The 13,220-nt window shown below is 37.8% G+C and overlaps 1 protein-coding gene across 2 annotated transcripts in view; it reads left to right on the plus strand.

The window, feature by feature from the left end:
- LOC134847913 (bifunctional arginine demethylase and lysyl-hydroxylase JMJD6-B-like) overlaps positions 1–13,220 on the plus strand; it is a 500,322-nt gene that overhangs the window by 447,147 nt on the left and 39,955 nt on the right. The window lies entirely within an intron of this gene.

Consider the following 13,220-nt stretch of genomic DNA (forward strand, 5'->3'; position numbering starts at 1 on the left):
CTTTGAAACTGTGACAGGGTCTTTGGGGCAGCCCACGGGTGGATTTAGGGGGGGGGGCGCAGAGACGGATGTCATCTTACTCTTCTGTTACTAAATGAAGACTTCCAATTTTTTTTTGCTTTCCCTCCCACCTCACATAAGCATCTTTTGTAGGGGTTTCAGAAGGTTAATTTAGCCATTTTTTAACAATCGGACAATGTGAACAAAAATTTACTACTAAAAATCCGCAAGTTGGGGGGGGGGGTAAGAAAAAATTCTTTTTCTGTCATAGTTGTCTCCCGTATAATTGTGGCTAAAGTCGTGATGCTAGTATGTAAAATAAAAAAGAATATATATTTGGTTATGAGGCCAAACTGTGCTTTGGATAGGCTTGCAATTTGGCATGTGTAGGTCTCTAGAATTGAGAGACAAACCTGAACATGCTAAAATTTTTCATAAGGTTCAAACAAAGTTTTCTCGATATAAACTTTTAAGGGCAAGTGCCAGCCAAAAAAAAAACTGAACTTGCTAAAAATGTTTTTAAAAAGTCCATAAACAGCGTTGAAAGCCAAAAAAGTACTTATAAGGATTTTTGACATCCACGATATCAACCGCCCAAACTTAAATAAGAATTATGTAATAATATGACGCAACAATTTCAAATTAAAGTTATAGTGCAAATACCTGATTCCAGTTTAGCCGTCTGTCGGATGTTTGCCTTAGTGAAGCTATTTTTCGAATTTTTGCAATATTTTTTGTTTTGCGATATTTGGGACATCATATATTTACACGGTACCCGTCTGTGGCAGCGGCCCTTGCCACTTTGTAGTATAATTAATTGCATAATTTTTGATGGGCCGCGACATTTCAGATTGCAGGGATTCACAATTGAGTAAAAATTGCATTTGTTTGGTCGAAGCATTCAAGTTTGCTAAAAAAAACACTTTGTAATTTTTTTCAAAAAAAGGTCTGTGTAGCAGATCTTTCTTTCAAAATACAATCTTTGATCCTAATTTCGAAGAAATGGGAAAATCATTTTGGTCGATCAAAACAATCTTCGTTAGGTCTAGAATGTTGGCGGGGGGAGAGGGTCTCTGAAAATTTTTGAAAATTATGTCGACCATGGTTTCAAAATACTTGGCCGTTGGAAAAATGTCCGGCTCCATTCCAGCTCTGACTTCGAAATTCAATTTCAGTTATGATAAACTGTTTTAACATTATCATATTGCAATGAATTTTGTCATGGTGAACAAAATAACAATTTTGAACAGATTTAATCCACATAGTTTACGTAGTAACATCACGCTTTTGAACGTAATAACATAAAAAAAACTATGAAATGTATTACTTTGAAATGTGCCAAAAGCAAAACAGCCACCAACTACTAGACAACTAGTAGTTCATTATATATAGACTCAAAGCTACTGATCAGTTCGTCTGTATCTTCTGCCTTCAATCTGAACTTGCTCTCTAGTTTTGACGTTGCCCGTTAATTCAAGTTTTCTTGACAAGGACGGTTTTTTGAATCTAAGAAAAAAACTCGTGAGTTTTTTCAGAAATCTTTGCTTATTTTACTATCATAACTTTGTGGACAATTGACGACCTTCAATTTCAGCAGTTTTTCTGAACATTACTTTAACAAATCGACTTATCATAACTGTTGCGGCAGAAGCTGAGCTGAACAAGTATACATATATATAAGCAAAATTGGCTTAAATAAAAAATTCTGATTAAGATCCGGAACTCGACCTAAATTGGTTTAGGTAACGATAGTTGAGATTTTTTCAGTTAAAGAATGATTTTTGATGATAACTGACCCAAAAAATTGCATGCAAAATGCTAGTTATAGTCAGTATAGAACTTAGTTGTATTAGTCAGCACACGCTAGTACTTATAACAGAGGGAGAACGGATGCGCTTTTTCCGTCGGTCGGATATACTCGCCTGTTGACGTTTGTACAACAGCGGATCGTGCATTGCCGCCATTTCCGTATTCCAACGTGGTAACTCATGATAACGGGTGATGACCATGGGGACTGGCACGTCTGTTATCCACAAAAGATTGTCAGTATGTTTGTTCAGTGTGAGTCGGCACGATTTTTCTGAGCCAACGGTTCCAAAGCGCATTCAAAAACTACTTAGCAAGTGCGTATCGCTTACAAGGATTAAAGTCTTCATCGAAATTCAATGACCAAAGCTCACTCAGCTTTGTCTTAAGAAAAAAAGGCTCGATGGCGTTCCGCCTGTAGCAATGATCCGATCAATCCTCATAACACAGGAAATCGTATTCCTTGACGGAACCATTTCTTTATGAGTTACGCGCTTTTTCAAACACATAAATTGGAAGTCCTACTGCATTTTAGAGCTTTGGCGGATTTTAACGGAAAAAGGACCAAAAATTGTACAGTCCACACTTGCTCAATGGAAATTTGCCAATAGCTCAGACATTACTTTGTTAAATCTGCCATCATTGGTTTGAATTTTTGTGCCTTACGTTCACGGCAATTAATGCAACGGTGTTCGGTGGAACGGAGAGCAGCACGAAGTCCCAAGGTAGCTTACTCAAACTGTATCACTGCCCAAAGAAGATCAAAAAAATGGTGGTTATGCAGCAATTCAAAGAACGTTACAAATGGGGAGAAGAAAATATGACGGCTGACTAAGATTATTGGATGCTTGGAGTCGAAGTCAACGGCGGCGAAGCAGCGGATACAGCCAAAAGAACGTACAATACCTCCGGGAGGGGGCGAAAAAGGGCGAGAAACAAAGCTAATTGGCTATACTTCTTTATCAAAATAAGTGCGATGGTGTGCTAGTGTACCTAAAACTGGCAACCTAATATGCCATTCAAAAAAAACTTTGATGTAGTTCATCACGTGAAAGATCTTCCCATTGTTGGCGAGATATGCGTTATATATCTTTTTTACTGAACCGTGCAAATAACAAAAAGTTCTATGAAATCAAAAACAGGGGGAAAAAAGCTGTAATTAAGTCTTGACCATTTGATTAGCTCCGAGACTTAGCATCAAAGTGTCATCCTTATGTTTCTATTTTAGATTTAAGACAAATTTCAAGTTTTCAAGAGTAACAGCAATTTCATTAACCCTTTTGATTTTCCTAGCATCAGGGTTCTTCATTCTTGCTACCAATACTGGAGCTGTGCTGACGCACTTAGTTAGTCTAACTGCTCCTGGATTTGAAAATTTAACAAGGTCCAAACCCAACTGAGTAGCATCCTTGGAATCGTCTATTGAGTTCAGGCTGTCAACATAAATCTCTAAATGACAGCGTTTGCGGCTACGGCGTACATTTAGCGAATATAGCAGGCGGATCGCTGAAGTGCGGAACTTGAATGTGCTAGAGAGTTTTGAACATCGAATGTGTGCCTTGTGTACTGAACATTACTTACATGCATTGTGGTGTCCGCCAGAGCAAAGGCTACGAAAACCGATCGAATGACACGACACAAGTTGCAAGATTATTCTTTTATGTCGACGGAAACCGCATATTTTGATTGTCGGAACTGTAAAAGAACTTGACTGACGCAATGATGTTCCATGAGATTTTGATGCACTCTTTAGTGCTTCTATTTTTCAGGCTTGTTCAGATCTATCGCTGGATGATGTGGTAAAGATCACTCTCGAGCAGTCAGATTATGTGGATCACGCGGAGCAACAAGAGCAATGCGCGACAGTGAAATTGTAATTGTTGAGTAGTTGCGTTTCATTCTCACCCCAAAGCATACCTACAATCTAATGTTCTTTGTCGTGATTTTTTGGTGGCGCAAGTACTCAAAGCGCAAGTTTCTTCTCAGCGGATTGAGAATCGGCCATTTTGTACTTACCGTATGACTCAACTTCATACCATTTCTTGACTTGAGGGACAAAAAAATGGTTATCAATTCAGCACTTAAATCTACCAGAAACAAGTCTTGAGGATGCTAGTAAATAACTAATTAGCATCAAACATAATGGAAGATGAACAGCAAAAAATTGATTTGTGTTCTTACCTCCAATACACTCGAGTGGTTTAATCACATGAAAGCAATCATGCCCTAGTATCGCTTCCACCATGGAGTATTTGCAGAAAACCCAAATTGATCAAGAAGTTCAAGAAATGAGTCTAAATGTTGAGGTGCTGTGACGCTTACAACATATCTATCCACGTTGATATCCCTTTTAACAAAAAGATTGACTTTGAAAAAGTAGTTCTCTGATAGTGAGTTTAGCGTTAACCGACTTGCATGGCGGTGATCGTCTGCGGGAATCGATTATATTCACTGTATTTTTTATCAGTGATCGGACAACGTAAAATAGCCGCACTGTTTCCATGACAACCAAGAATGACTACACGCGCTATCACACCAAACTAGGCAATTACTTGACTGTAACTGATGGAACGCTTAAGTTGAGAATTTGAAAACGTCCTCTCATATTTTGAGAAATTTTACTTCTGAGGGAATGCCAGTAGACTCTCGCAACATTGTTATTGGCTGGCATCGAGTCTCATTTGATTTCTCCCTGTGTTTTTGTTCTTCTTTTGAAAGAAAAAAGCGTTCTGCGACGTCCAACAGAACAACTTGTTAGCTCTCACCTCACATCGTTGCTTGGTTCCTTTTCCAGCTCAAGCGCAACTTCAAAACGGAAGATCTAGTTGCAAGCGGGAAATCGCAATTTCTGCTTGGCTGCAAACTTGATTTTTTCTCTTAGAAACTTTTGCAATTTTAATTTCCGTGCTGGCTCTTGGAAAGCTTTCATAGAGGACATTGCGATGATTCTTTCTCATTCACAAAGGAGGAGTGAGGAGTTGCTGTTTGAAGCATAGATAAAGCTGTCTGTAGTCGACTTTGACCCATTGCTATGATAAGGATCTTCATATATGAATAACATAGGAGCGTTGATGCGCAGGTGCTGGTGGGTTTCATACTTTTTGCTCAAAAAACTGTTGAAATATAATGAAATAAATCAATACAAGCTTCTACTGAAAGTGTGCATCATCCAAGACTTCTTCGATTTCAATGGTAGCTTTCAGAGTTGCAGTTTTTATAAAACTATACAGTCGAGATTGCCAGGAAAAGAAATGGAATTGAAAACAACAACAAAATTTGAAACGGTTGAAGCGAAATTTATTATGCTTTCAGATTTATGCATCTTTAGCATAAGAAAATTGCTCAAGTTATCCAGATACGTAGTAACATCAGTCAGTCTGAGGTTGACCAAAAGTTCCTGTCAAGATGATCATTGCATCTTTTGGCACCCTGCCAGAAACCCAGATATAACTGAATCATCTGTGCCTCTCACGAGTGTCTTTAGTTACGTTAATTTAATGTCATCCCTCAGAGCAGCTGAATCTACAAAGCAGAAAACTTTTTAAAAAACTCATTCAGTAGAAGGTGATCACCATTGATTTGAAAATTTTACCACTCTGACAGAAAGTCCTTACGAATGAACTCAGTAGCTTAGCTAGTCTCGTAAAGTAACAGCTTCAACTTTCAGTTGTTTTTCATAGTAGGAAAATGGAGTGTACCATGGTGGACTCGGAGGGAAAAGCATTTGAAGCGAAGGTCAGAGTGGATTTAATTCACCATATTTTTTTATGAAGATAAAGATTAATCTCACTGACGTTTCCACGTGAGTGAATCAAACTGGGTTCTCAACGTAACATTATGTTTTGAACGCATTAAAAAGACCGTTAAACTGAAGCGATGGACAATAGTTTATTTTTTAATTTGTCGCAAGTACTTGGTGGGCGCGCTCTTCATATGGCGGACGTGCTGTTACGGGTCTAAGTTTTAACGGTCGCGACTGTGATGCACAAAAAGGATGAGATTATGCGGCAGATTGTGATAACGTCTCTTTGACGTTAGCATTGCATTGCTCGAAACTCGGTTCGGACCAACACAGTATGGTACGAAAACAGTGGTATTCGCAATCAGTACAAAAATTGGTTCTGATAACGTTTTTTTGGTCACTTTCTGTAGCTGTAAGCTCGCGGACAATGGTTCTTTGGACGTTCACTTTGATGTCGGCATCGTCAGCTTGAAGCCTGATTTTCGCTAAATATGCTAAGACTAACCGTATTCTGTTTTATGCTTATAACTCTTCCAGCTATATTTGTTGTCTCTGTTGCACCAATTGATGTTTTTCCTGCTTCAGACAAAATTCGTTTTCTTTCTGTGTCCGATCTCATCTTGACGATTAATTTCAGCAACTTTGATTTACCCCCTTTCTGACTCGAAGAAATAGAAGCCGTTTTGCGTCGACGATGTTCAAGCGGACTATCACGAGCTGATGTAACAAGGTAAAAATTGTCTGATTGTCCGTACTTCTCCCTACATTCTTCCTTTGCTTTCATCGATCCGTAAGAAAGCTTTGTGCAGGATGTCAGGATGTCATCATGCCTGACTTTATACCTGGGAGCAAATTTTGGTGACAAACGCTTCAGTGATAATCATTTTCAAGTGTTAAAATATCTTCGTTCATCGAGACATCAAATTAGAGACCTTCATGGCAGTCTCATTTCAAATAAATTATTTTACTTGACCTTTTACAATCTTTAATTGATATTTTACGATACTTTTCTCGATGACCTCGAGCATGCAGTCAATAGACAAGCAGAGTTCTTTCTCTTATTTGCTTCTTTCGTAAAGAAACAGTTTACCTTCTCGGTACTGTGGTGTGTCACCTAAGGCTGGGAAGTAACGGTTTTGGTATTTTGAGTCGTGCGGAACCTAAAAATCAATTGGCGCAAACAATAAAGTACGCGTGAATACACCCCTCAGCGATATCGCCGAAATTAGGAAATCAGATCAACCCAATGTTTCGAATCATTAGGGAAGAAGGGCCCTGATACAAAATGTGGGTGGGTTAGGTCGGTGTCGCAACTTTACTGCTCCTAATTAGCCTAACAGACTAAAACATGAAGTGCGGAAAACTTGAAACACAAAAAAGATAATTTAGTCAAAATAATAGATTATTTTAATAGAAAAAATTATGGGATCACAAATTATTTTCAAGTTGAATTTGAAAAGTTTCATTTTTGAAACAGATTATCAGCATGAAAACGGATGATTTGTTTCTTTGAGGCTGTTGTCTTTCTCACTTTTTTAGAGATCTTTTCTTGGCTTTTTTAAGAGATAATTAAAGGTTTAGGTTTTTTAGGGCCCCAAAATTGACATCAATCTGTAGTTCCGACAAAAAAAAACTGTTTTAAACTTGTCCTGATAATTGTTCAAAAATCTAGTTGAATGTTTTGAAGATAGACATTGATAAAGTCATGAACTACGAATTTATTGATCGAAATGTACCATAAAACTACAGCAATTTGTAAAACAATAGAGAGATAATTGTACAGAAAATTTGAGCTGTTTCCTTGGTGTTTTTGCAACAAAACTAATTTAATCCTCTAGTAATTGAACAAGCTCAGCGCAAATATTTTTTGATTTTATTGGTTTATACTGAAAAAAGATAAGATGGAGAGCTTGCTCCTAGTATCAAGACTATGTTTGAATAAATGTCGAAGCGAAAAAATACCTTCATTTCAGACCATTTTGCTGTGCGTCTACATGAAAAAACGATCAGTATGGTTTTTAGTACCAAAGAGTTCTCGATAGCCGTTACCAGTGGGCTTGCTAAGGTTGATGATGGTAGCTGCAGCTGTTGAATTGAGAGCATTTTCTTGGAAGCCTTTCTGGTCGCACCAAGAAAAAATGAGTTGCGTTTTATTGGTAGCAACGTAGCGGGTACGTAAAATGAAACGGTAAAAAAGAAAGCTTCTGAGGTGTCGCCAATTATATGAATTTTATCATGTCAACAGTTCGATCAAAATAAGTGCGATGGTTTGCAAGTGTACCTAGAACTGGCAACCTATTATGCCATTCAAAAAAACTTTGATTTAGTTCATCACGCAAAAGATCTTCCCATTGTTGGCGAGATATGCGTTATATATCTTTTTTACTGAACCGTGCACATAACAAAAAGTTCTATGAAATCAAAAACAGGGGGGAAAAGCTGTCGAATTTGCGTTGCGTAATTAAGTCTTGACCATTTGATTAGCTCCGAGACTTAGCATCAAAGTGTCATCCTTATGTCTCTATTTTAGATTTAAGACAAATTTCAAGTTTTCAAGAGTAACAGCAATTTCATTAACCGGTTTGTTTTTCCTAGCATCAGGGTTCTTCATTCTTGCTACCGAAACTGGAGCTGTGCTGACGCACTTAGTTGGTTTAAACCCTCCTGAATTTGAAAATTTACTAAGATCGGAACCCAACTGAAAAGCATCGTTGGAATCGTCTAATGAGTTCAAGCTGTCAACAAAAAAATTCTCAAGGGCAGCGTTTGCGGCTACGGCGTACATTTAGCGAATATCGCAGGCGGATTGCTGAAGTGCGAAAATTGAATGTGCTAGAGAGTTTCGAACATCGAATGTGTGCCTTGTGTACTGAACATTACTTTCATGCCTTGTGGTGTCCTCCCGCCACAGTAAACGCTACGAATATTGACCGAATGACACGACACAAGTTGCAGGAACATTCTTTTATGTCGAAGGAAACAGTATATTTTGATTGTCGGAACTGTAAAAGAACTTGTAGTAATTTCTGTTTGACTGACTCAATGATGTTCCATGAATTGTTGATGCACTCTTTAACGCGTCTTTTTTTCAGGCCTGTTCAGATATATCACTGGATGATGTGGTAAAAATCACTCTCAAGCAGTCAGATTATGTGGATCACACGGAGCAACAAGAACAATGTATCCTTTCTCGAGATCGTTTTCGACTATTGCACTATTTCAATTGATGTCTTCATGAAATTTTTGTTCGAGTGCGCGACAGTGAAATTGTAATTGTTGAGTAGTTGCGTTTCGCTCTCACCCCAGAGCATACCTACAATCTTATGTTCTTTGTCGTGATGTTTTGGTGGCGCAAGTACTCAAAGCGCAAGTTTCTTCTCAGCGGATTGAGAATCGGCCATTTTGTACTTACCGTACGACTCAACTTCATACCATTTCTTGGTTTGAGGGACGAACAAATGATCATCAATTCAGCACTTAAATCTACCAGAAACAAGTCTTGAGGATGCTGGTAAATAACTATTTAGCATCAAATCTAACGGAAGTTGAACAGCAAAAAAAATGTAAAATTGATTTGTTTTCTTTACCTCCAATACACTCAAGTGGTTTAATCACATGAAAGCAGTCGTGCCCTAGTATCGCTTCCACCTTGGAGTATTTGCAGAAAACCCTAATTGATCAAGATGTTCAAGAAATGAGTCTAAATGTTGAGGCGCTGTGACGCTTACAACATATCTATCCACGTTGATATCCCTTTTAACAAAAGGATTGACTTTGAAAAAGTAGTTTTCTGGAGGTGAGTTTAGCGTTAACCGACTTGCAGGGTGGTGATTATCTCTGGGAATCGACTATATTCACTGTCTTTTTTATCAGTGATCGGACAACGCAAAATAGCCACACTGTTTCCGTGACAGCCAAGAGTGACTACACGCGCTATCACACCGAACTAGGCAATTACTTGACTGTAACTGATGGAACGCTTAATTTGAGAATTGGAAAGCGTCCTCTCATTTTTAGAGAAATTTTTACCTCAGAAGAAATGCCAGTAGACTCTCGTAACATTGTTATTGGCTGGCATCGAGTCTCACTTGGTTTCTCCCTGTGTTTTTGTTCTTCTTTTGAAAGAAAAAAGCGTTCTGCGACGTGCAACAGAACATTTGTAAGCTCTCACCTCACATCGTTCCTTGGTTCCTTTTCTAGCTCAAGCGCAACTTCGAAACGGAAGATCTAGTTGCAAGCGGGAAATCACAGTTTCTGCTTGGCTGCAAACTTGATTTTTTCTCTTAGAAACTTTTGCAATTTTAATTTCCGTGCTTGACAGAATACCAAAGTCACTTTCTGTAGCTGTAAGCTCGCGGACAATAGTTCTTTGGACGTTCACTTTGATGTCGGCATCGTCATCTTGAAGCCTGATTTTTGTTATATTAGCTTCGACTAACCGTATTCTGTTTTATGCTAATAACTCTTCCAGCTATAGTTGTTGTCTCTGTTGCACCCATTGATGTTTTTACTGCTTCAGACGATATTTGTTTTCTTTCTGTGTCCGATCTCATCTTGACAACGGATTTCAGCAACATTGACTTATCCCCTTTCTGACTCGAAGAAATAGAAGCCGTTTTGCGTCGACGATGTTCAAGCGGACTATCACGAGCTGATTTAACATGGTAAAAATTGTCTGATTGTCTGTACTTCTTCCCACATTCTTCATTTGCTCTCATCGATCCGCAAGAAAGCTTTGTGCAGGATGTCAGGATGTCATCATGCCCGACTGTTATACCTGGGAGCAAGTTTTTGGTGACAAACGCTTCAGTGATAATCATTTTTAAGTGTTAAAGTTTCTTCGTTCATCGAGACATCAATTTAGAGACCTTCATGGCAATCTCATTTCAAATAGTTGATTTTATTTGGCCTTTTACAATCTTTAGTTGATTTTTTACGATACTTTTCTCGATGACATCGAGTATGCAGTCAATAGACAAGCAGAGTTCTTTCTCTTCTTTGCTTCTTTCGTTAAGAAACAATTTACCTTCTCGGTACTGTGGTGTGTCACCTAAGGCTGGGAAGTAACGGTTTTGGTATTTGGTATTTTTAGTCAAGCGGAACCTAAAAATCAATTGGCGCAAAAAATAAAGTGCGCGTGAATACACCCCTCAGCGATATTACCGAAATTAGGAAATCAGATCAACCCAATGTTTCGAATCAATAGGGAAGAAGGGTCCTGATACATAAATGTGGTGGGTTAGATCGGTGTTGCAACTTTATTATCAGCATGAAAACGAATGATTTGTTTCTATGCGGCTGTATTTTTCTCTCTCACTTTTTTAGAGAATTTTTTTGGCTTTTTTAAGAGATAATTAAAAGTTTAGATTTATTTAGGGTCCCAAAATTGATATCAATCCGTAGTGCCGACAAAAAAAAACTGTTTTAAACTTGTCCTGATAATTGTTCAAAAATCTAGATCGAAACTACAAAGCAGAAAAGAACTCTATAACTCTCTTTTAATTGAACAGGGCATCATTGATTAGCGATTTTTTCTACTCTGTAAAAGATATGTCATCATTGAAAAACGATGGGAGCTGTCGTGTACATTCTACCCCTATTTTGCTTAGTTTTCAATAAGTGGTTTTTAGAATTTCCCACCATAGTTGACTTCTCGAATTTCAGGTCTCTGATATTTGCTCACATTATACCTTCTCTTGCAATCGTCTTCTTTTGGTTTTCTTTTTTACTGATGATGTTTATTTCCTCGAAAACTCTTTAATCATTGATGTTTTTGTTTGATATTAGTTTTTCAACCATTTGTTTTTTTATTGGCTCCTGATTTTTGATGTTTGGTTCAATTTTATTGCTCGCAAACCCTCATGAATGTTTCTGGCTTCAAACACATTCAGAACATTTTTTTTTGGATTGAATTGACTATTGACACAATTTTCAAGTGAGATGGATGTCAAAACATTCAAGCTAACCTGGAAGCGGTTGAAAACAGGTAAGAAGCTAACAATACGAAATTTTGTGTTACACTACGATGGGATTACGGTTTATACCACTTACGAGCCCGTCTCAGACACATCACGATACAGTTTAATTTATATTACAGATAAATGCGCAAAATCTGATAGACTACCAAAGAAGCTTCAATTCAACAAACGCTATACAAATGGACTCTTACAATGCAATATGTATCTGTGAAACATGGTTCAACGAAATTACTCTAAAATCTGAATGTTTTCTTTATGATTATATCATGATTCGCTGTGACCGAAAGCAAGTGATCTCGATCAATCCCCTCCGCGGGACGTTGATAGCTTTTAAAAATAGTTGTGAAAAAATCAAAATGTCAACAGATAGCTGAATGATAAGCAAAACTAAATTGGCAATTGAGGAACTCTACCTATTCTCGTTTAATAACCCACCTCGAGACAGCGACTATCAATAAAAAAGCGAAAACTTCGAGAAAATAATGTGAATAATCCAAGCCGTAGCAATGCAGTAATATGCGCGGATTTAATTTTTCCCACAAATTGATGAGATATCTTCTAGAAACCAGATGCAAATGCGAGGCAAAAAACGCTACATTTCTTGCTTTATCAACATTGTAATGTATTCTCAGCTTGTGATGAAAATTTTGACAAAGTCTATGATTGTGTTGATAATTGCTCTGTAACTTCTACCATTGAACTGTAAGGCCTGGAGGCCTACCAGCCAAAGATAAATTCTAGTCTCCTCTGGTGATTATAATGCTGTTTTTGGTCACACGCTGGAAAATAGCTTTAAGCTTAAGCGTTATAACACCATAGATGACATCTAGTTTGAGCTGCAGGAGTATCGCCACTCTATAATTGAAGTTCTTTCTATCAAAAATAACAAACTTTGACAATGATTCCCTCTGTGCAATAAACGCAGTACTTCACATCGAACGAAAATCTCAAAAACTCAGACGAGACCACTCGAACGACGTCCCACCAGCTAACCGAGAACTAAACTACTAAATCTTAAAGACCCAGTAAAAGAATGCGTTTTGTGAAGAGGAGAGGACATCTTATAAGAATTCTGTTTTTGTCCTAACAATCAACGCGACATCTTCAAGCATTTGAAAAGCACAAACCGAACAGCAAGTTGTCCAGGGACATTTTGATTCAATAAAAATACTGCGTCATTTTCCGAAGATAAAGTCAAACTTTTCAGCAAATTTTGTCTTTCAGTTTTTTCGCCCAAAGAAAGCTTCACTATAAGAGAAATTGTTAAAAAAGAAGCCGTTTTAATTATTTTTAAATAACTTCCACGTCTCATTTAATATAATCAAAATGTAACAGTCGTTCACTTATTTCACATTTGAGATCATGAATGTTAGGCTCTATAACCATTGGCTCAAAGGCCAGAGACACTATATCTCGTGGTTTGTATTTCAATCCGTCAATTCGGAGCAAATTATCAGCTCAACTAAAATGCGACTCAAGATTGTGTTACTACTTGAAGGCCACTATCAAAATAACCCCCTTTTTAGGAAAAAAAAAGAGCGCCCCAGTGGCCAGGTATATAGATATCATAAAAACGCGAACGAATTAAGAATTAAGGTCGGGACCTTGTTTTTGAGTTTTTTTAGAAGTGTAGGTTGGATCTATTTGAAATGGATCGACCTAAAAACTCACCTGTTCTCAACATGATCACCTAA

The sequence above is a fragment of the Symsagittifera roscoffensis genome, chromosome 6, assembly GCF_963678635.1.
Source record: "Symsagittifera roscoffensis chromosome 6, txSymRosc1.1, whole genome shotgun sequence".
NCBI classification, from domain to species: domain Eukaryota; kingdom Metazoa; phylum Xenacoelomorpha; order Acoela; family Convolutidae; genus Symsagittifera; species Symsagittifera roscoffensis.